At 37.8% G+C, this 21058-nt stretch overlaps 1 pseudogene; it reads right to left on the bottom strand.

Annotated features, from left to right (window-relative positions):
* Positions 1 to 701: 701 nt before the first annotated feature.
* The window catches only part of LOC103260692, a 61627-nt pseudogene continuing 41270 nt past the window's right edge, over positions 702 to 21058 (bottom strand).

The raw sequence follows: 21058 nt of genomic DNA, 5'->3' as shown, positions 1-21058 counted from the left end.
ACTGCAGCAATAAAAAAAAACAGAAAAGCATTTAGCAGACGGATTATATTTCATTATTCAGAATATCTAACTATTCACACTATTTCTCTTACACAATGGAATAAAATATTTTGGTAACTCCAACTTTTAGGAAACTTTTCATCAAGCTGTGTTAAGCTATAAATTAGTAGAGATACTCACATACAGCAATTCATGCTAAGAGATTTTCTTTTCCCTGATTTGAGCTCCAAATGTTATATTTGCGAATATATTATTCAGAATTATATGTTTATATTCCAATTTGAGACTGATTTTTTTTGTTTGTTTGTGCACTTTAACCTGGTCTTAGGATTATGCAAACTTCTTAAAATTTATCAAAAAGTTATTTCTGTTTGTTTTACTAAGTAATAGAATGTTGACTCCTTGGCTTTATTCAAGTGTTGCAAAAATTCCTGGAAGAGAGAGAGGAGATATAATATTTAAATTTTTTTTGTAGTAGAGTAGCGATAAAATGATCAAAGTATTTCATTATATACCAGCAGATCTGAGCTCTAGTTAATTTTAGTTTATCTCTTAGTTAAAAACCATAATTTTCCTTTCTCTAGATTATTGAAGTCTTGTTTCTTTTTTTTAAGAGATAATGTTTTATTTTTTTAAAAAGTGATTTCTAAAATCCCACATGACTATTCACCTGCACATAAGCAGAATAAGGTGTGATACAATCAATGGTGGAAGAGTAGCAGGTGTGTATGGGCGAGAATGATCGCCAGTTCCTCTCAGGCCTCAATCACAACTTTGTCAGCAGCAAACCCGGAAGGAGCCACAATGTATGCCATGCCACTCCTCTTAGTTCTGTCTACATTATTCCTGAAAGGAAAGAATCCATCAGAGCTGATGGAACCTTCACTTAGTTTGCCAACCCATTCCTTCTTCTCAGCTTCAGTTAATAATTCGAGGACTTCCTCAAACAATGCCTTCCACTTTATCAAGTCTTCATCCTCACTGATGGTTCCAGTCACATATTGATCGATGGCATTGGAGATTTCTGCTCTCTTCACGCCTGCTTTAAACTTCATTGAAAGCACACGTGGATGGTGTCTAAGCCACCAAAAATTTGCCTTATCCCCTGCAAGGTGTGTGCAGTATATCCGAGACTGCTGGCCTGCTCCAATGCCGATAACCTGCCCAATCTTGGCATAGCATACGGAGTTAGACTGAGTATACTTGATGGCAGTGGTGGCTATGATGAGGTCTCAGAGTGCAGACTCTGGCAAATCTTTATTCTTGGTAACAGCATTGCTAAATAATGAACTGTTGACACCACTATTCCTCTTCTGGTTTAAACAAAGACTAAAGAGAGTTCAAACTTCATTTTCTTCGGGTTTGTAAGACTGGTTCATCTGAAGAACACAGTAGTTCCCATTTTTCTATTTAGAAAGTATTTTCAAGGCTTCTTCTTCATATCCTGGGGCAATAATACCATCAGATACTTCTCTGGAGATAATCTTCGCAGTTGAGACATCACAAACATCAGATAAGACAACAAAGTCGGGCCGGGCTCGGTGGCTCAGCCTGTAATCCTGCGCCTTGGGAGGCCTAGGTGAGTGAATTGCCTGAGCCCGCAGATTCGAGACCCGCCTGGGCAACTTGGCAAGACCTCATCTCTACAATAAATCAAAAAAATTAGCTGGGCATGGTAGCACGGGCATGTAGTTCCAGCTGGCTGAGGCATAAGAATCACCGGAGCCCAGCAGGTCGAGGCTGCGGTGGCCGGGAGCGGCCACTGCACTCCAGTCTGGGTGACAGAGTGAGACTCCAACTCAAAAAAAAAAAATCACCAAATGGAGACATTCTATCAGCCCCTCTTGCTCTTGCATATGCAGTTGATATGGGTGTAAAGGTTTTATAGAGATCGTAGACCATACAGACTTTGGCCTCATCTTCACTGAGTGGAATTCCTATAGCAGCACCTGCTGGGCTGACATGTTTGAAAGAGGCAGCAGCTGGGACACCTAGTGCCTCTTTGAGTTCCTTCACCAGGCATTCAAAGCATCACACAAGTTTATAAATTCAAGGGCTCCATTCAGAACTGTGATGGGAAGCCTGAGCTTCAGGGTGTATGGCTGGGCAGTGGTTTGATGGGGGTTCATTCCATACTTCAGAGGCATTTGACATATTCCTTTACTGTGCTGCTTCCTGAAGTAATCTGAAATCGCTTCATCATACTCTACTGTGTGACTAAATGCCTTCAAGACTAGCTGGCCTCTAGTTTCCAAGGAGGTGTCTTTACTCTGGGGCTCTGCATCTCTGTGGACACTGCGGCATAGTCCTCTAATTCACACACCACTGTCACTCGATTGTGGTTTTTGGCTGCTGCTCTCAGTAAGGTTACTCCATGTAAATCAGTTTGCTCAACAGCCTGTTCAACAGTATATCTGGAGAAGCCACTGTCTTCACGAAGGGATACAGATTACAGGTGATGACTCTGATGATATTGAAATTGAGTCTGGCCATGTCGGTATGGTCTTCTGGGATATTACGAGCCAGGATTCCAGCATGGACTGCAGGATGCAAAGTTTTCACATGTCCCCCCAACATTTCAGGAAATCCAGTCAGCTCAGAGACATCTCTGACTCCCAGACCAGCAACCCTGAGAGCTTTTGCTGTCCCTCTGGAAGCGATCAGGCCCAAACCGAGAGAAGTTAGGCTTCTTGCAAATTCCACAAGGCCGGTTTTGTCAGAGACACTCAATAAGGCGAACTAGCCGGGAGCCACAGCTGCAGACACAATCCCGGGGCGAGCGTGGAGGCAGCAATGATCATGCCACATGCGGAGGAAGGCGGTGTGGCCCCGCAGCCTGGTTCAGGAAACGTGAAGTCTTGTTTCAATGATAGCAGTGTTCCAATGTTCCTACAGCAATAAAGGAGTGAGTTTTCTGTTCAAAACAACATTTTCAAACCTCTGTCTCAGTAACTGAACTGTACCAATTACAGAGCTGAAATGATTGAATATACTAAAGTTTTTAAGCCATATAAGTAGAAAAAAGACCATAATTTGATCTAAAATACTAACTTTGTGAACACACTGTATCTGTAAGTTGCTGAGAAACAGTAATTTTAATACTAGTCAGTGCCTATTTGTTTTTGTTTGGGATTTTAGATTTTAATTAACAATGTGCCAGATTCCTTTACAAATGCATTGGACTGATTTTTATTGACTTGAGGAAAGTATAAGTTTTTCAGACTTTTTTGGTGTTTCAAAATTTTACTAGTATTAAGCATTTGAAATGAATTTCTCATTGACAGCATTTGGATGATACTTTAAAAATTCATTCCGTCCATCTTTGTCTTTTAATTGGTATATTTAGATCATCTGTATTTAAGGTAATTATTAAAATGGCAGGGCTTATGTCCATTCCAAGTATGTTTGTTAATATCATTTCAAGATATTAATGTGAGCTTAAGGGTTAGGAGAAATAGTCTTCTGAAAGGTCAAATAACAACTTCAGACTGAGTGATAAGTTAGATTTTACTGCCCACCAATAAAGTAGTCTTCACCTAGTTGTGCACTGACATTACACTCTTGACTTATACTGTGAGATGCTTGAAGAAATTGCTAAGGAACTCAAATCATTCTGCAAAAAAGATACCTGCACACGTATGTTTGTTGCAGTTCTATTCACAATAGCAGAAACATGGAACCAACCATGCCACCCACCGAAGCTAGACTGAATTTTTTAAATGTGGTACATGTACACAATGGAATATTATGCAGCCATAAGGAAGGACAAACATATGGACTTTGCAGCATCTTGGATGGATTTAGAGTCGATCATACTCAGTGATCTATCACAGAAACAAAGAACAGAGTACCATATGGTCTCACTCATAAGTGGACGTTGAACAATTATCATAATACTGTAGAAAGGGATTGGCTATAGTGGGAAACTGCCAGGGGAGGGGGAGGTGAGATGGCAGTTAAGGGAAACTGCAAGAGGAGAGAGGGGCACACCTTATCAACAAGGGTAACTGCATAATCAACATTTAATACCTAACCCTGAATTGTACCCCACATCTTTTAAATAAAAAATAAAAATAAAAGAAATTGCTAAATAAACTTACTACTTCATTTATTATGGGAGGTTTTTTAATATAGCAACCACTATATTCAGTGCCCCCACTATAAATGGCAAATTAAAATTTTATTTTAGCCCTCACAAGAAAGTTGTATGTCTTCTAAGGAATAAGAATGAATTTTTTAATGGACAAAATTATTTTGGAAATAGCAATATTTCACTTTTTATTTTGACTTCCAGGAAGTTGTGTCAATTTTTTAATCTTAAAATTATAATCTCGTAATTGATTTATTACCATTCCTATACTTTATGTTATTATGGTTTTATTTTACTTCATATGCTATTAATGCCATAAGATTGCTATTATTGTTGCTTTAAATAGTCAATAATCTTTTATATATACTCACATGTGTACCCTTTTGAGTGTTCTTTGTTTCTTCTTACAGTTCATCCTTTCAACTGTAAATATTTTGCTTCAGTCCTGAAGAATTTGTTTATCCTTTTACCTCTTGAAGAACATTTGGATTGGGTTATTATGAAAAAAGCTGTTATGAACGACTGTGACATCTCTAAAGACATATGTTTTCTTTGGGGTAAGTGCCTAATAGTGGAATTCCTGGGTCTTATAATAAGTAATTGTATGTTTAATATATGAGAGAGTGCCAAAGTGGTCTTCAGAGTCAGGTCATCTTACGTGTCCACAAGCAATGTCTGAGAGTTGCAGTTGTACAGCAGCCTTTTCAACCCTTGGTAGTGTTAGTCTTTTTAACCTTTGCCATTCTAGTCAGCTATTAGTGATTTAGCTATGCATTTTCCTAACAAAGTTGAGTGACTTCTCCCATGTCTATTAGTCATTTGTATGTATTCCTTTGTAAAGTGTTTGTTGAAGCATGTTGCCCATTTTTTATTGGATTGTTTACCTTCTTATTATTGAACTTTAAGAGTTCTTTATATATTCTAGATCCAACTCTTTTGTCCAGATATACTATAATTATTTTCTTTCAGTTGTGGCTTATCTTCCACTTTCATAATATTATCTTTTGGAGAGAAATTTTTCCTTCTTTTTTTTTTTTAATTTCTAGGTGTAGAATGATAGTTTGGCAGATTTTTTTTTCTTTCCATATATTAAAAATGTTATTGTATTATCTTGTGATTTCCATAGCTTCTGCTAAGAAGTCCGTTATAATCTTAATGTTGTCTGTGAAAGTGATGTGTTCTTTTACTTACTATGTCTCCTTGTAAGATTTTTTTAAATCTAGATCTTTGGTTTCAGCAAATTGACTATAATATGTGTCAAAGTGTTATTTTCTTTGTAATTATCTTGCTTATGGTTTGCTGAGTTTCTTGAATATGTGGGTTGATATCTTGCATACATTTTGGAGAATTCCTAGTCAATAAAGATATCTTCATTATTATTTCTGTCTCATTTTCTCTGTACTTTCCTTCTGAATGTCCGATTGCATGTTAGACTATTGACAATGATCTATGTGTCTATCACTCTCTGTTCCTGCTTTGTCTTTTTCTCTTTGTGTGTGTTTCAGTTTAGATGACTTCCTTTCATCTGTCTTCAAGTTTACTAATTATTTTTTCTGCTGTTTCCAGTGGGCTACTAAGTCCATCTATTAAATTCCTAATTTTAGGTATTGTATTTCAGTTGACCTTTGAACAACACAAATTTGAACAACACAGTTTCACTTATACATGGATTTTTTTTTAAACCAAATGCAGATTATAAGTACAGTATTTGAAGGATGCAACTCATATTTATGGAGAGTCAGCTTTTTCTATACTCAGTTTCCATTGAGATTTTATACATGCAGGGGTTCTAGAGCCAATCCTCCACATGTATGGAGGGATGACTGTATTTAGTTTAGAGTATTCATTTGCTTCCTTTTTAGATATTTTATTTCTGAATTGAAATTCTCTCTTTCCATCCATTTATCTACATCTTTCTCACTTTTCTTTAACATACCTGTAATCATTATTTTAAAATACTTGTTTGCTAATGCTGATAGTTGGGTCATCTGTGGGTCTATTTCTACTGGCTATTTTTTCCTCTTGATTTTGGTGTATATTTTCCTATTTTATTTTGTTTTGTTTTTCTCATGTGTCTTATTTTTATGATCTGCCAGACCCTCATATAAAAGAATTTAGGAAAATTGATGAACAGAGAAAATGGATACCTTGATCCAGCCTACTTTTGTTAGCCATATTATCTTAAAAAGGTTTCTTTCTATTGACTTTCCCCCAGTTCTTATTTTCTGTTATATCTATATTTCCCAAGGCCTTGATTTTTTTCTATTTTATTTTATTTCTCATATTCAGTTAAGTTGCTTCAAGTGCTTGTCAACAAATGCAGGGCCTAAATATTTAAATAAATGAAGTTAATCCTAAGTGATTGCCTTAATTATATCACTTCAATATGTTTTTTTTTTTTAATTGTTCTTTAGGGTCTTCAATCTTCTCTAAGAAATCACAATTAAAGATATTTTGTTTACTCAACCTTAATTTGTTAAGATTATCATTGGAATCTCAAGAGTTATACAAGAACCAACACTCACTTTATATATAGAATCTACAGTGGATGGGCATTTTTTGGCTAGTGAATTGAATTCATTTTTCTAAGTCAGTCTCTTTAATGAGAAAAATTGAGGAAATAAAATGAAACATTTAAGAACTAATAGAAGTCTTGAATATAATAACTACTGACAAAAAGCAATTAAAAACCCTTTTAAATTTTTTAATAGAAATAAATGAGAATGTTCAAATGACAAACACCCAAAGGAAAGAAGGACATTTGCTGAGTTTGACTGTTGCATTACTCCTAATTATTTTCCCTAAATCAAGAAAAAATTTTGTAACTTAAAAAAATTTCTATCAATAATGATCCCTGAATTTATTAACAAAGAAGAATCAATATTGCTTCCAATTTGTTCCTAATTGAGCATCCTTTTATCATCACATGGTCCCATAATGCAATTAAAATCATATGCCTGTGTTTTATTACATGGAGGAATTTGTGAAAAGTCAGAATAGAAAGTTCTTCTCAATTAATTAAAGAAGTTTATAAAAAGGAGAAGGAGCATGAATTGAAACTGCACAGCTCACATCTCTGGGACATCTCATTAAAAACCAGCATTTTATAACTCTAGGTTTTTCCAAGGACCACATAGTCTGATGATACTTACAGAATTTTCAAAGATCACATATAAGGAGGGAGAAATCCAGTGGAATCATTTAAGGGCAAGAAGAGCTTGCCATATATTTCCAGCTATATTTAACTGTTCTTACAATGTCCACTGACATTTTGCATGTCACCAGATTTCCATTTCAGAGTAGAGAAAACTAGATTGGTAGACAATAAAGAATATGGGGCAGCGATGTCGAAGAAGGGCTTCATGAAGATTTTCATGTTTGATGACTTTTTTGCCTGTTTGAAATACAGTCATCTGCTTTTTTTGCCAATAATCGTTTAAACATTCACCTGTTTATATTAAAAGGAAGCTCAATATTGTCCTCTAAAGGCTTCTATTTAGTTGTCTATGAAAACTGTGGACTTATTTGGAAGTTTGGGAAATTCAGATGTCTCCTTGCCACATGGTAACAGTGTCACTCGACCATCAGTCCTGCATAATCATACACATATCTTGCAGTTGAATTGTGTAATATACATATATGTGAGCAAAGCACCAAGATCATAGGTAATCTTGCCTCATGATGAGTTACACCTACAGATCTCATGTTGCATTATCTCAGTGTATCAGATTGGTTTTAGTAATGTTGCATATCAAAGGGGGTTGAGTCTATGAAGATTCTCTCCTGGGAAGCTTAATGGCCCAAATACCACCTCATTCCTCACCACAAGTTCTTTGGGAGGAGCAACCTTTTATAGGACAGAAGTAATCATGCAGTATCTGTTCCAGGCAGTGCTTACCTTATGTTTAATTTAATAACTACAGCAAACCTTCAAGAAGAGATTTTTTTTTTGCATCTATCTAAACAGTGTAGTGACTGAAATGTCACTTACAAAAGAATCCCAAATGCTCCTCCATTACAGGGATGACTACCCTTAGAAAAAAGCAAGAATAAATTTGCCTTTTCACTTCTCCTAGTGAAATAACTCATCCCAATGAGGCTTTGTTCTGTAGAGTTCTGTCTTAATCCTCTTCCCTTTTTGATCTATATATTCTCCCTGGTCAGTTCCATCTGGTACTGTTCAATGTAGCTGTGTGGATAACTCCCAGATCTGACTCTCCAGCCCAGATCACTGACTGTCTTTACCTTCAGATGTACACACCTAACCCTTCTAAATGCCTTCATCTGAATATCTCACAGATATCTCAAACTCACCATAAATGAACTCATTGTTCCCATCCCCCTATCCCAATCTGCATCCCTTAGCCTGCTCCTCCTCCTGTGTTGCTCAACATCAGTCAATGGCACCACGGTCTATCAACAGCCCAAGCAGGAAACCAGAGAGTCATGCTTGATTGTTCCTGATCTCTCCTTACACATCAATTCTATTTCATATTGTCATCATGAGACCACTGTCATGACACTTTATAGCAGTGGTCCCCAACCTTTTTGGCATCAGGGACTGGTTTTATGGAAGACAATTTTCCATGGATGAGGGGAAGTGGTTTCAGGATAATTCAAATGTAATCATTTATTGTGCACTTTATTTCTATTATTATTAGATTGTAATATATAATGAAATAATTATACAACTCACCATAATGCAGAATCACTGGGAGCCCTGAACTTGTTTTCCTGCAACTAGATTGTCCCATCTGAGGGTGATGGGAAACAATGCTAGCATCACTGCCTCAGCTCCACCTCAGATCATCAGGCATTAGATTCTCATAAGAAGTGCACAACCTAGATCCCTTGCATATGCAACTCACAATAATGTTCACTCTACTATGAGAATCTAATGCCACCACTGATCTGACAGTAGCGGAGCTCAGATGGTAGTGTGAGTAATGAGAAGCAACTGTAAATACAGATGAAACATTGCTCCTGTGCCTGCCACTTACCTTCGCTGTGTGACCCCTTTCCTAACAGATGACAGACCAGTACTAGTCTGTGTCCTGGGGGTTGGGGAACCCCTGCTTTTTAGGTTACGATGGTCTCTTGTTTGGATTACTCCAATAGCCTCTTAACTAGTTACCAAATCACTTAGTTTGTCTCTCTTTAATCAATTTTCCACCCTGCAGCCCAAGTGATCCTTCCACAAGAAAACTGACTTCTCGCCCACCACCCCACAACAATCTCTATGATACTTAAAACTTGTTCTCAATTTCCTAAGGATAATGTCCCAAACGTTGTAACAAAATTTCCACAAAGCAGTTTGATCTAGCTCTTTCCTCATTCTTTCATAGTTTCTGTCTCTCTCTCTCTCCTTCTCCCTCTTCCTCTCCCTCTCTGCCTCCCTCTCCCTCTTGCTCTCCCTCTCACTCTCCCCCTCTCTTCTTCTCCTCTCCTTCTCCTCTCCTTATTTTACTTTCCCTCCCTTCATCCTTGCCCCTCCACCACATTTTTTTAATCCAGTTCAGTTTCGATAGACAGCATGGTTGGTTCCATGTTTTTGCTATTAACTTATATTCTTAATGATAATGCAATTAAACTACCAACCAGTGATACTAGGTTTTCCAGCCACATTATAATTCTCTCTCTTTTGCCTGAAGGTCTCTGAACATGTTGTTTCCTCTGTCATAGCACTTTTCCTCATCCCTCATCCTTTTTGCCTTACTAACTCTTACACATCATTCAAAGCTCATCCTAAATGTCACTTTCCCTGTGAAGCCCTCTATACCTTCTTAGATAAGGTTAGGCGCCCTTTCTAGAACCATGTATTTCCCTAATCAAAGTACTTGCCCTTCTTTGTTATGCCAATAAATATTTATTGGACAACTATTATGTACCAGACAAAAGAAAAATACAAGACAGAACAAACCACAATCTCTTCTCGTATGGAGAACAATCTCATAGGGGAGACTGATATCACAAAATTACCAAACTAGTATCACTGGTTGGTAGTTTCATTGCTTTATCACCAAGAACATAAGTTAATAGCAAAAACATAGAACCAACCATGCTATCTATTGAAACTGAACTGGATTAAAAAAATGTGGTGCATATACACAATGGAATATTGTGGAGCTTTAAAGAAGGACAAACACATGGACTTGCAGCAATTTGGATAGATTTAGAGTCAATCATAGTGATCTATCACAGAAACAGAGAACAGAGTACCATATGTTCTCACTCATAAGCAGACCTTGAACAATTATCATAATACTATAAGAAAGGGATTGGCAGTAATGGGAAACTGTCGGGGGAGGGGAGTGAGATTGGCAGTTGAGGGAAACCACTAGGGGAAGGAGGGGCACACCTCATCAACAAGGGTACCTGCATAATCAATGTTTGTATACCTAACCCTGAATTGTACCTCACATCTTTAAAATTAAAAAAAAAAAAAAAAAAAGAATATAAGTTATGGCCAGGCTTGGTGACTCAACCTGTAATCCCAGTACTTTGGGAGGCTGAGGTGAGTGGATTGCCTGAACCCACAGATTCAAGACCAGCCCAGGCAACTTGGGGAGACCTCATCTCTACGATAAAACAAAAATTAGCCGGGCATGGTAGCGTGTGCCTGTAGTTCCGGCTATTTGGAAGACCGAGGTGGAAGGATCACCAGAGCCCAGCTGGTCAACACTGGGGTGGCTGTGAGTGTGCCACTGCACTCTAGCCTAAGTGACAGAGTGAGACTCCAACTCAAAAAGCAAAAAAAAAAAAGAGTATAAGTTATGTGAGATTAATATTGGTTGAACAAAAACATGAGTGTATCCATCTCCCTAGGTTAGCCATCCCTGACTTTTTTTTTTTCAGCATCCTCATTTCCTTCCCCTCCCACCCCCAACATTAGAACTTACTTGGACTTGTCTCTATTTATCCATGGACAACCTACTGATCTCTTTATCCAATTTAAAAAAAAAAAAAAAAGCTGAAACGAAAGTGACCCAGAGATCAGTAAGAGACACTGCCCAATAATAGCATGTCACTGAAAAGTATTCTCTGACCACATTCATGATCTACAATCAGAGATGTCCCAAGGACAGGACCAATGGGACTGACCACCTCAAGTGCAGCTGTAAGGAAGCACATTGTAGAGATTTTAAAAAACAATAAAACTGACTAAAAACTGATTTTATTTTTCATATCACCATGCACCAACAATTCTAAACAGTGTCAGTGATAATATTTTTAAAATATTATAAAAAATATTTTCTATAAAAAAATATTCTCTATAAAAAATATTTTCTTAGCTCATTTTAAATAATTTCTTGCATTATCTGTTGAGTTTTAACAGCATACATATGCAGCATGAAATTAGCACATTTCTATCCCTGTGCTTTAATAAATATTGCTTGCTACATGCAAGGTAATTCAGAGACCTCTGTTATGCAGTGGGACTTCATCCCATGAGAACTCAGCAAAAGGGTATATCTCCAGAGGGCAATTCTATAAAGGTTTAGAATCCTTTGAACTTGCTTTCAGCATAGTTGAGCCCTATAATAGGAAACATTCCTGCATTTATATGATAGATTTAAAATAAACAATGACAGTAAATGTAAAGATGAGAAATTTGAGTTACTTCAATTCTGTCATTCTTTGTGACCAATGGGAGTTTTTATTTGTGTTTAAAATAATGAAAGGGTACAAATAGATAAGTATAATTTTTTTCATAAAAACAAAGTTTGCTTTATACGTGAAATATTTTGCTGAATTGAATAAATATCTTTTAAATTGCAATTTTTTTCAAAATTGGTTATCGCTTGTTTTAAAGTCAAAGAACAAATCAGAAAACATTGATTATTACTGACTATTATGTAATTACTACTGGAAATAATGTGATTGTGTACAGAAGAGGGATATTGAAAAATGATCTGCTTTATGTTTTTAAAGTCACTAGGTATACCACTAAATACAAGACCTACACTTATAATAAATTGGAAATTATTGGTTGCTATATACCTGACACTTAGAGCTTTGCATGCATTAAATTATTTAATTCACATGCTAACTTGACAAAGTGGAAACTTTATTATTACTATTATTCTTATTTTGTAGATGAAGACACTGAGTCATAAAGATGCTATGTGATTGAAAAAAATGCTCAGCCTCACTAATCATCAAATAAATGCAAATTAAAACCAGATTCCACCTAATTCCAGTCAGGATGGCCATCATCAATAACTCAAAAAGCAACAGATGCTGGAGAAGACGTGGGGAAAAGATGTGGGGAGCACTTCAACACTGTTGGTGAGAGTGTAAACTAGCACAACCTCTGTGGAAAACAGTGTGGTGATTCCTAAAAGATCTAAAAACTGACCTTCTATATAACCCAGCAGTCCTCCTTCTGGGAATATACCTGGAGGAACTCAAATCATTCTATTAAAAAGATATCTGCACTTGCATGTTTATTGCAGCAAAAACATAGAACTAACCGTGCTGCCCATCAAAAGTGGACTGGATTTTTTAAATGTGGTACGTATACACGATGTATTACACAGTCATAAAGAAGAGCAAAATTATGAACTTTGCAGCAACTTGAACGGATTTAGAGTCTATCGTACTGAGTGATCTATCACAGAAACAAAGAACTAAGTACCACATGTTCTCACTCGTAAGTGAACCCTGAACAATTATCATAACACTATAAAAAAGGAATACTGCCAAGGGTGGGAGGGGGAGCACACATCATCAATAAGAGGAGTACACATCATCAATAAGGGGACATCATCAACAAGGGGGAGCACACAATCAAACCAGGTGAAGTGGAGACCAAACTGAGGCCCAAACTTTACCTGCCCGATGACCATTTGTATATTTAATCCTGAATTGTACCTCACATTCTTAAAATAAAAAATAGTAGTAATAAAGATGCTATGTGGTAAGCAAGGATGGATGAGAACCCAGGTGGTCTGACTCCAGAAGTTGTGGTATTTGCTGTACTACCTCTCAACCACTCATCCAATTAATATTCATCACAAGCTACCCTTCAGTTACATACCCAGGGCTTTATACACATTATCTCATCTTATCCTTTAATCCTCATAACAACCCTGTCAAGTAATTATCATCCTTCCCATATCACATATTTAGGAAACTGAGATTCAGAGAAGTCCAGTAATTCACCTAAGATCAAATAGGTATTTGCATGGCAGAGAGGGCATTCTGAGTCTGCCCTGCCTGGCTCCAGAAACTTTTCTCTTCCAGCTACCATATTACCTCCTGCCATTTGTTTTGACAAATAAAGATCCATGGGCTTCTGAAGCGCTGGAAAGGGCTTCCAGACTGGACAACAGCGACCTCCAACTGAGGGGCAACGTTTGCCTATAAAGTGTGACCCCATTCTTTCCTCTGCCATGACCATAGAGAGAGAGAAGGTGACATAGCTCCTTGGGAGTGCAAGGGCCTTGCAGGATCAGGGGCTTGATGCTCTTAGGCAAGATCAGAAGTCCAATTTAGAGAAGTCCAGGAGTTAGTGTAGCAGAAGGAAAATTGAAGCATGTGTTATTGAACTTCAAAATGCAACCATTAGTAAGAAAAGTAAGTGTTTTCTTGATTCATACTAAAGCAAAGGAGTATTGCTGTTATGGCCCAATTCAACAATTGGCTGCTTCCCTTGCGGTCAATCAAATACAAGAAGCAGAAAGATGGGAGAAGTAAGGAGTTTTATCAGGCTGTGTATCCAACAAAAACCTGTTCATTTAAGCAGAGTTTTTATTTGTTATTTACAATAAAACGTATCTTTTTCCCACTGTTATCTAATAATAACTACATGTTTTATGACCATTACTTGGTTTCTTTTTAAATCAGTGTTTAGACCCTAAACAGTTACTGTCACAAACCAGTGTTTAAATTACATTGTCTGCTATTCTTTTAAGTTACAATTACCTTAAACAATTTGGGGTTGTATACTTTCTAGTTGGTTACAGTTTTTTGCTTATTCTGGGAGTTCTGGTTCACAAGGCTTAATTAAACTTTCTACATAAAATTAATATAAAGACACGAAAAAAAGCAGTTGTCATTTAAAAACTAAGGGAATCAATGCATTTCTGGGTTTTAAGAGGTTTTAGCAGAGTCCATTTCTTAGCTAGGTTTGGCGAAGGCTTTTCTAGGGATGTGCATTCTTTGTGTGTGTGCCTCCTGCATATTAGGGGGCTCAATCAAAAATAGTTGTTCCCTTCAGTACCAGTAACAGTTACTAAATCCAAGGGACAGTGAAGGGGGAGGGACAAGGGAAAAAATGTTCACTTTTAAATTTAAACAACTTCTACATTTAGCCCAACTCAGCTTTCTAAGTCTTTTCTAAATAATTTTTTTAAGACAACAAATTGTTGTTGACAAAATGGCCTCTTTTTCAGCCTGCACTGTTACTGCTGAATTAGTAATAGCTATAATGCTGCCCCTTTCACTCTTACAAAAGAATATAAGAAGGAAACCACAGACAGCAACATTTTTTTCAAGGCATTTGAAAATTTAGTCACTAATTATTAGTCATTTTGCAAGACAATTTCCAAACTAATCATGGGAAACAGAGATTTCCAAGTAAATATATGTACGTGAATCCTTGGTCATCTTATCGACGCACCCACAGTCTTTATCTGTACTGTTTGTTTGATCATGGAATCATACATCATTTTGCATTTTTGTTTGTGTGTCTTTCTTAGATAATTATTCCAAGGGTTGTAAATACAAATGCCTACTGGTTGTGAGGGTAATATCAGCGAGTCAGGCTGGAGTAATGCAGTAGGGAGTGCTGGGGACTTTGATGAAATAGAGAGTTCATTTCTCAGTACAAAGAATTAGCCATTACTCAGGTCCAGCTAGTTGTTCCCATGAGAAAAAGTAGGACAGTTGCTTCCAAATCATCTGATATTTTTCAAGACAAGTCTGAGCTCTTGATTTTCAAGTGAAACATTTCAAATTCTAAATACTGGCAACAAAATATAGAGTTTCTATTTTATATATTTACTTATTTTTGGTAAGACACTAAACACACCAAACACAATATATCTGCAGGCTATATCTACCATTTTGAAACCTTTGGTCTCTATGCCTCACCCCTCAGCAAGACTGTACATGTCTGAAAATGTAGAAGGACTAGGTATTTTTCTGCAAAGCCTAAAGCACTTTTCACAGGGTAGAACTCATGGCAAGCAGTCAATAAAAAAGAGAAATAAAGTAAGGCTTGCTGACAAATGTTAGAAACACAACAGATGCTGCAACAGCAATTGCATAGGGCATTGCATCAATTTGGATTTGTTTTCAAGGATATCAAATGACCTCACCAAGACTTTTATTTAACCAAAGTTTGTGATTTGGCAGAAGCTGCTTTTCCAAGCCTGATGAGTTCATTCAAATAAAACTCTCCCAGACAGTCCCTCTAATGCAGGGTCCTGCTGTCTGGTGGAGGTAGCAGGACTGGAGGCTCTGATTGAAAATCCTCACCTCACAAAATCTACTCATGGCACGCACCACATTTTTCTCTCAGCTTTCTCTCATTTTCTACAGAGAACTCCTAATCTGCTCATTGTACATACCAATGAGATTTACATATGATTCTAGCAAATCTCTGAAGCTATTCTGCTACTGAGTTTCTCAATAGCAGAATAGAGAACTAATTTTATGTGTCAAAAGCATATTCACAGAGATAAGTGTCTTCAGTCAAGCACAAATAAGGTAGCCAAGATGGTCTTAGTCTTTGAGTCTAACTCTGAAAAGGGCTAGGTGATGGCTTGTTTAAGGAGAAAGATTTTAAATGTACATTGATCGAGTATCATTTGAAAATCATATGAATGAAAATGGTACATAAAATCAATATTTGATTGATCAATTTGCAAATCAGTGACTGGGAGGATCAGAGACCGACACAAACTGATATCTGAAGCCAAACTTGTGCCAGGTGACGGCTCCGTGTCCACCTGCAGCTTTTGATCTAAAATCAGCACAACTCGTGAAAGCATTTGATGGTGGCTGGGAGAAGGGCAACACGATCTCCGGTTGAGAGAAAGTCATCTACTCCCCTCCTCCACTGCTGCAATTCACTGCTCACTGATCTGCTGAACAAGAGGATCCTTCTGCTTCTGCTTCTTGTATTTCCTGCAGTACAGTCTCTGTGGTTTCCATGTCAAAAAAAGAAGAGCAAGCAGGCTAAAAGAAGTTGTGGGGGAGGGGCAGATGGGGCTGGTGAAAGATTCAGTATTACCTAGTGGAAAACATTAACAAGTCCATGGATGGAAAAGGAGAAAAGAAAGTGAGCACGTCCCAAGGAGAATGTGAAGGAATTGATTCTTAACCTATGACAGCAGTAGAGATCCCAAGTTCTCCTTGATTGACTTACTCTTTTCTTTTGCTTATATTATTCTCTTTTCTTTATTTGCTGTGTCCTTTGAGTATCAAAACCACAGGAGAATTACCATGTATTTCTTATTGATGAGAAGTTGTATCACAGAAGATAAACAACGATAATGGAATTGTTCAGTCAGAAGAGTCTTTAGATACCGTTAATCTCATTCCACTTTATAAATATTGAAACTGAATAAGTGAATAAGTGGCCTGCCCAAGTCTGATGGATAATTATTGGCAGATACCAGACTAGAACTCAGACTTTCTAACATGTGGCACTTGGTTCTTGCTAAGTGGCCATGAAGCTGCCTTAACAATCTTTCCTTGTTTGTCCTGGTACCACATCTACTCAGGACTGTGTTCTACACATCAGTCTTTCTACCTCAACACTAACAGATAGAATGGAAAAACAGGGTCCAAGGAAGTGTTGTCAAGAAGTCTTTAAAATCTTATAAATTTGAACTAAATTATGACAGGAAAGGCAATGTAAATCAACCAAACACCTTAAGAACTTTCAAGAACCTCTCCCCCTGCCTTGTTCAATTTCATCCTTCTAATGCTGACAAAATGCTGCTAAGTACGGATACCCAGCAGACCAAGATTAATGAATAGACCAGGATTACTTATAATTGACCTATTCATTGTTCTTATGCAGATGGTTCCACTAAGTATGTGAAAACAATTTGTTCTCTTAAATAGGTTATATATTCCCTACCCTCAATATTGTTTACACTATTAATTTGCTCAGCAAACCCTTTCTCCATATCTAGTACAAAGGTAAACTTCAGCCCAGCCAGAAGGTCTGAATTATTCATACATTCTAAATTAGCAGGGTCCAGATTAATGAGGTTTTACTCTACTTTTTATCCTCAACTACGTTCCCTTGGGTCATAGAGTCCTTGCTTTCCTCTCTCTCTCTCCCTATTATCATAAGCTATATCCCCCAAGTGATACCCCAGTAAAGGGGCACCTGGTTACAGTCTCGCAAGGGCTGCTCTGAAGGCAAAATGAAAAGAAAGACGTGGATCTGCAGATTTCCTGTTCCCCATCCTTGGTTAAAATTCTTTTCAGTAAGTGGCTTTCAAATGTAACAACTAGTCACATTCTATCTATTAATATTCTATTAATCGTATCTATCTTACATGTAACATCTTTTAAAACATTTGAGCACCATGAGCTAGGGGAACAACAACAGAGGAAGCTTTCGAGGACTCCTCCAAGGGACTCCTGTGGATCACAAATTTAAAGAAAATTAGAACTTCAGCTCCAGGAGACACTACAGAGGGCTGGTTGGCTTATGATCATATCCTGCTGTTTGGTGTTAGATAGAGATATACACATAAATATTATTTTCAATGCATGATTCATCACGCCAACACCTACCTTCCAAAAATAAATAAATAGATAACTATAGGAAAGGAGTTGTCTCGCTCGCTCGCTCTCACTCTCGCTCTCGCTCTCTCTCAATCTTTCTCTCTCTCTCTTTCTCTCTGCCAATGTCATCTTTATGATGTGATAATAACTATTTTGAGATTGGTGCAATCTGTGAAAACTAAAAGCAAAGAAATTATGTGTGTTTATTCAAGGTAAGTATGTAAGCACCAGGAACATAAGAACATGGACATTGTTGAGGATTAGCTGAAAGCCAGTCGCCGTATGCATGCTCATTTCCTCTTTTACTGCTTAATTCCCCCATGATGCCATCTGATCAGTCCTCGAATGTCCCCTGTGTCTTTGCCTTAACAATCAAGCCTGGTAGGCCATTCCACACATTTGTGATTCTCTGCATGAAAAAAATGCTTCCTGACATCTGTTCTGAATTTGTTTCTCTTTAATTTCCATTTATGCTCCCTTATCCTAACATCTGTGTCATTCTGAAAACAGTAACTCAGACTGACGTTATCTGTGCCATTTACAATTTTATATTCCCCAGCTAGAAGTTCCTCTTAACCATGTAGCGGTTGTGGAATTCTGGTTGATGTTCAATCCAGCGAGAGGGGCTCGGCTGTGATTTCAGAGGGTTCAGCAGATGTGTCAGCCCTCAATCCTTTCTCAATATCTTTTTCAAAAGAGAAGCCAGGAGGTCAAACCTGAATAAACACAGTCTTTCAGCTGGGAACCTTTCTGCTGAGGCCTCTTCCCTGGCCCTTCAATGCAGAGGTATCCTTTACTCTTCGTATCTTGAGGCTTACTCGCTACTTTTCTAATAGTCACTTTCCAGCAAGCCCCAGAGCCTAGAAGGTTTCATGCCCTCAAGAAACATCTGATGAATGAATAGATAAACAAAGGAAGGTAGGTAGGTGGGAAGAAAGAATGGAATGAAAGAAAGTTGGTTGTTGCTTAGAAAACAAATGAAGGCAGAATCTAAAACTCAAAACCAGTTCTAAAGTAATCATCTCCCTCTGAAATTCACATGCTTGTTAGAGTTGTTCTTTGGATACCTAAAATGTCTCCAATGTTACATAGTCCCCACTTTTCATGTCAACCTTTCTCCAGGGGTCTTGACAAGTTTATCCTGTGCCCAAGTCATTCCCATATATGGGGGGGACCCAAAATACCCCGGAATTAACTTTTGGAGGGTGAGCCCCTTTTAGTACAAGCTTCCCCCACTAACTTAAGTGTCCCAGGAATCCATCAGCCTCGGTGTCCCAGCTAGTGTTGTGGTGAGACCTTGTGTTCGGGGTTCAGTGGATTTTTGCATGGCAAACAGGTGACTGGTTCTGCCACTATGACAGCATACCTGCCCACACTGTGCTGACTGTTCAGCAGTTTTTAACCAAAAATGGCATGACCCCTATACCCCCATCCTCCCTATTCACCCAATCTCACCCCAAGCAACTTGCTTTTTTGTTTCCCCGGATGAAAAAAGCCCTCAAAGGGAAACATTTTGCCAGTGTGGAAGAGATGAAACAAAAAATGGCAGAAACACTAAAAAGCATCAAAAGTGATGAGTTCAAAAACTATTTTGAGCAGTAGAAAAGCTTCTCAAGATGTATTGCATCAAATGGAGAGTACTTTGAAAGTGACTGAAGTTTAAACATATAGGGATAAATGTACAATTTTTTTATAAATAAATTCTGGGACTTTCTGCCCACCCTCCATAATTCTAATTACTGCTATAGAAGGCCACTTTCTAGACACTTCCACGCTTTTTGGCTTGTGGTTTCCATTTCCATACCCCTAGTTTACACCTCTTTCTTCTAAACTTAAAAGTACACACTTGACATGTGTTCTTTGTGCAAGAAGAATAAGCATACAGACCAATAGAACAAGATAGAGATTCCAGAGCCAAAACCTCAATTTCTCAACCAACTCATCTTCAATAAAGCCTCCAACATCAACCACTGGGGCGAGGAGAACCTATTCAGTAGATGGTGCTGGGAAAACTGGCTGACCACATGCAGAAGATCGAAACAGGACTCCTACTTCTCACCATATGCAAACCAACTCTAAATGAATCAAAGTCCTAAACATAAAACCTCAAACTATAAGAATCTTAGAAAATACAGGAGACATTCTTACAGAAATCAGAGTAGGCAGCCAATTCCTGATCAAAACCCCAGGTGTCCATGCCATAAGAGAGAAGATAGTCAAGTGGGACCTCATTAAACTGAAAAGCTTCTGCAAAACAAAAGAAACCATCAAGAAAGTGGGGAAACAGCCCATAGAATGGGAAAAAATATTTGCCAACTATATATCTGACAAAGGCCTAACATCCAGGATCTCTAAGGAACTCAAATGTGCCAAAAGGAAAAAAACAAACAGTCCCATCAAAAAGTGGGCAAAAGACATGAATAGACACTTCTCAAAAGAAGATATATGGGCAGCCAACTGACACATGAAAAAGTGTTCAGCCTCACTAATCAGAGAAATGCAAATCAAAACCACATTGAGATACCACCTAACTCCAGTAAGAATGGCCATCATTCATAAAACAAACAACAACGTATGCAGGCGAGGATGTGGAGGAAAGGGAACACTTCTACACTGCTGGTAGGAATGCAAACTAGATCAACCTCTATGGAAAACAGTGCCATTTTCTAAAAGAACTAGTAATTGACCTTCCATATGATCCAGCAATCCTGTTACTGGGAATATACCTGGAGGAACTCAAATCATTCTACAAAAAAGATACCTGTACACACATGTTTTTTACAGCACTGTTCACAATAGCAAAAACATGAAACCAACCATGCTGCTGATCAAAACTGGACAGGATAAAAAAATGTGGTACATATACACAATGGAATATCAAGCAGCCATAAAGAAGGACAAACATATGGACTTTGCAGCAACTTGGATGGACTTAGAGTCAATAATACTCAGTAACCTATCACAGAAACAAAGAATAGAGTACCACATGTTCTCACTCATAAGCAGACCTTGAACATTTACCATAATACTATAAGAAAGGGATTGGCAGTAGTGGGATACTGCTCAGGTTGGGGGGGGGAGGGGGAACAACACAACATCAATAAAGGTACCTGATTTCAAACCAGGCAAAGTGGGGACCAAATGGAGGCCGAAATTTTACCTGTACTATGTCCACTTGTATAACTAATCCTGATTTGTACCCCACATCTTTAA

This window comes from Carlito syrichta, unplaced genomic scaffold, assembly GCF_000164805.1.
Source record: "Carlito syrichta isolate Samal-C Ts95f unplaced genomic scaffold, Tarsius_syrichta-2.0.1 Scaffold303298, whole genome shotgun sequence".
In the NCBI taxonomy this organism is placed as follows: Eukaryota; Metazoa; Chordata; class Mammalia; order Primates; family Tarsiidae; genus Carlito; species Carlito syrichta.
Note: the sequence above shows the minus strand (reverse complement) of the source record. Positions and strands in the feature narration are given on the sequence as shown.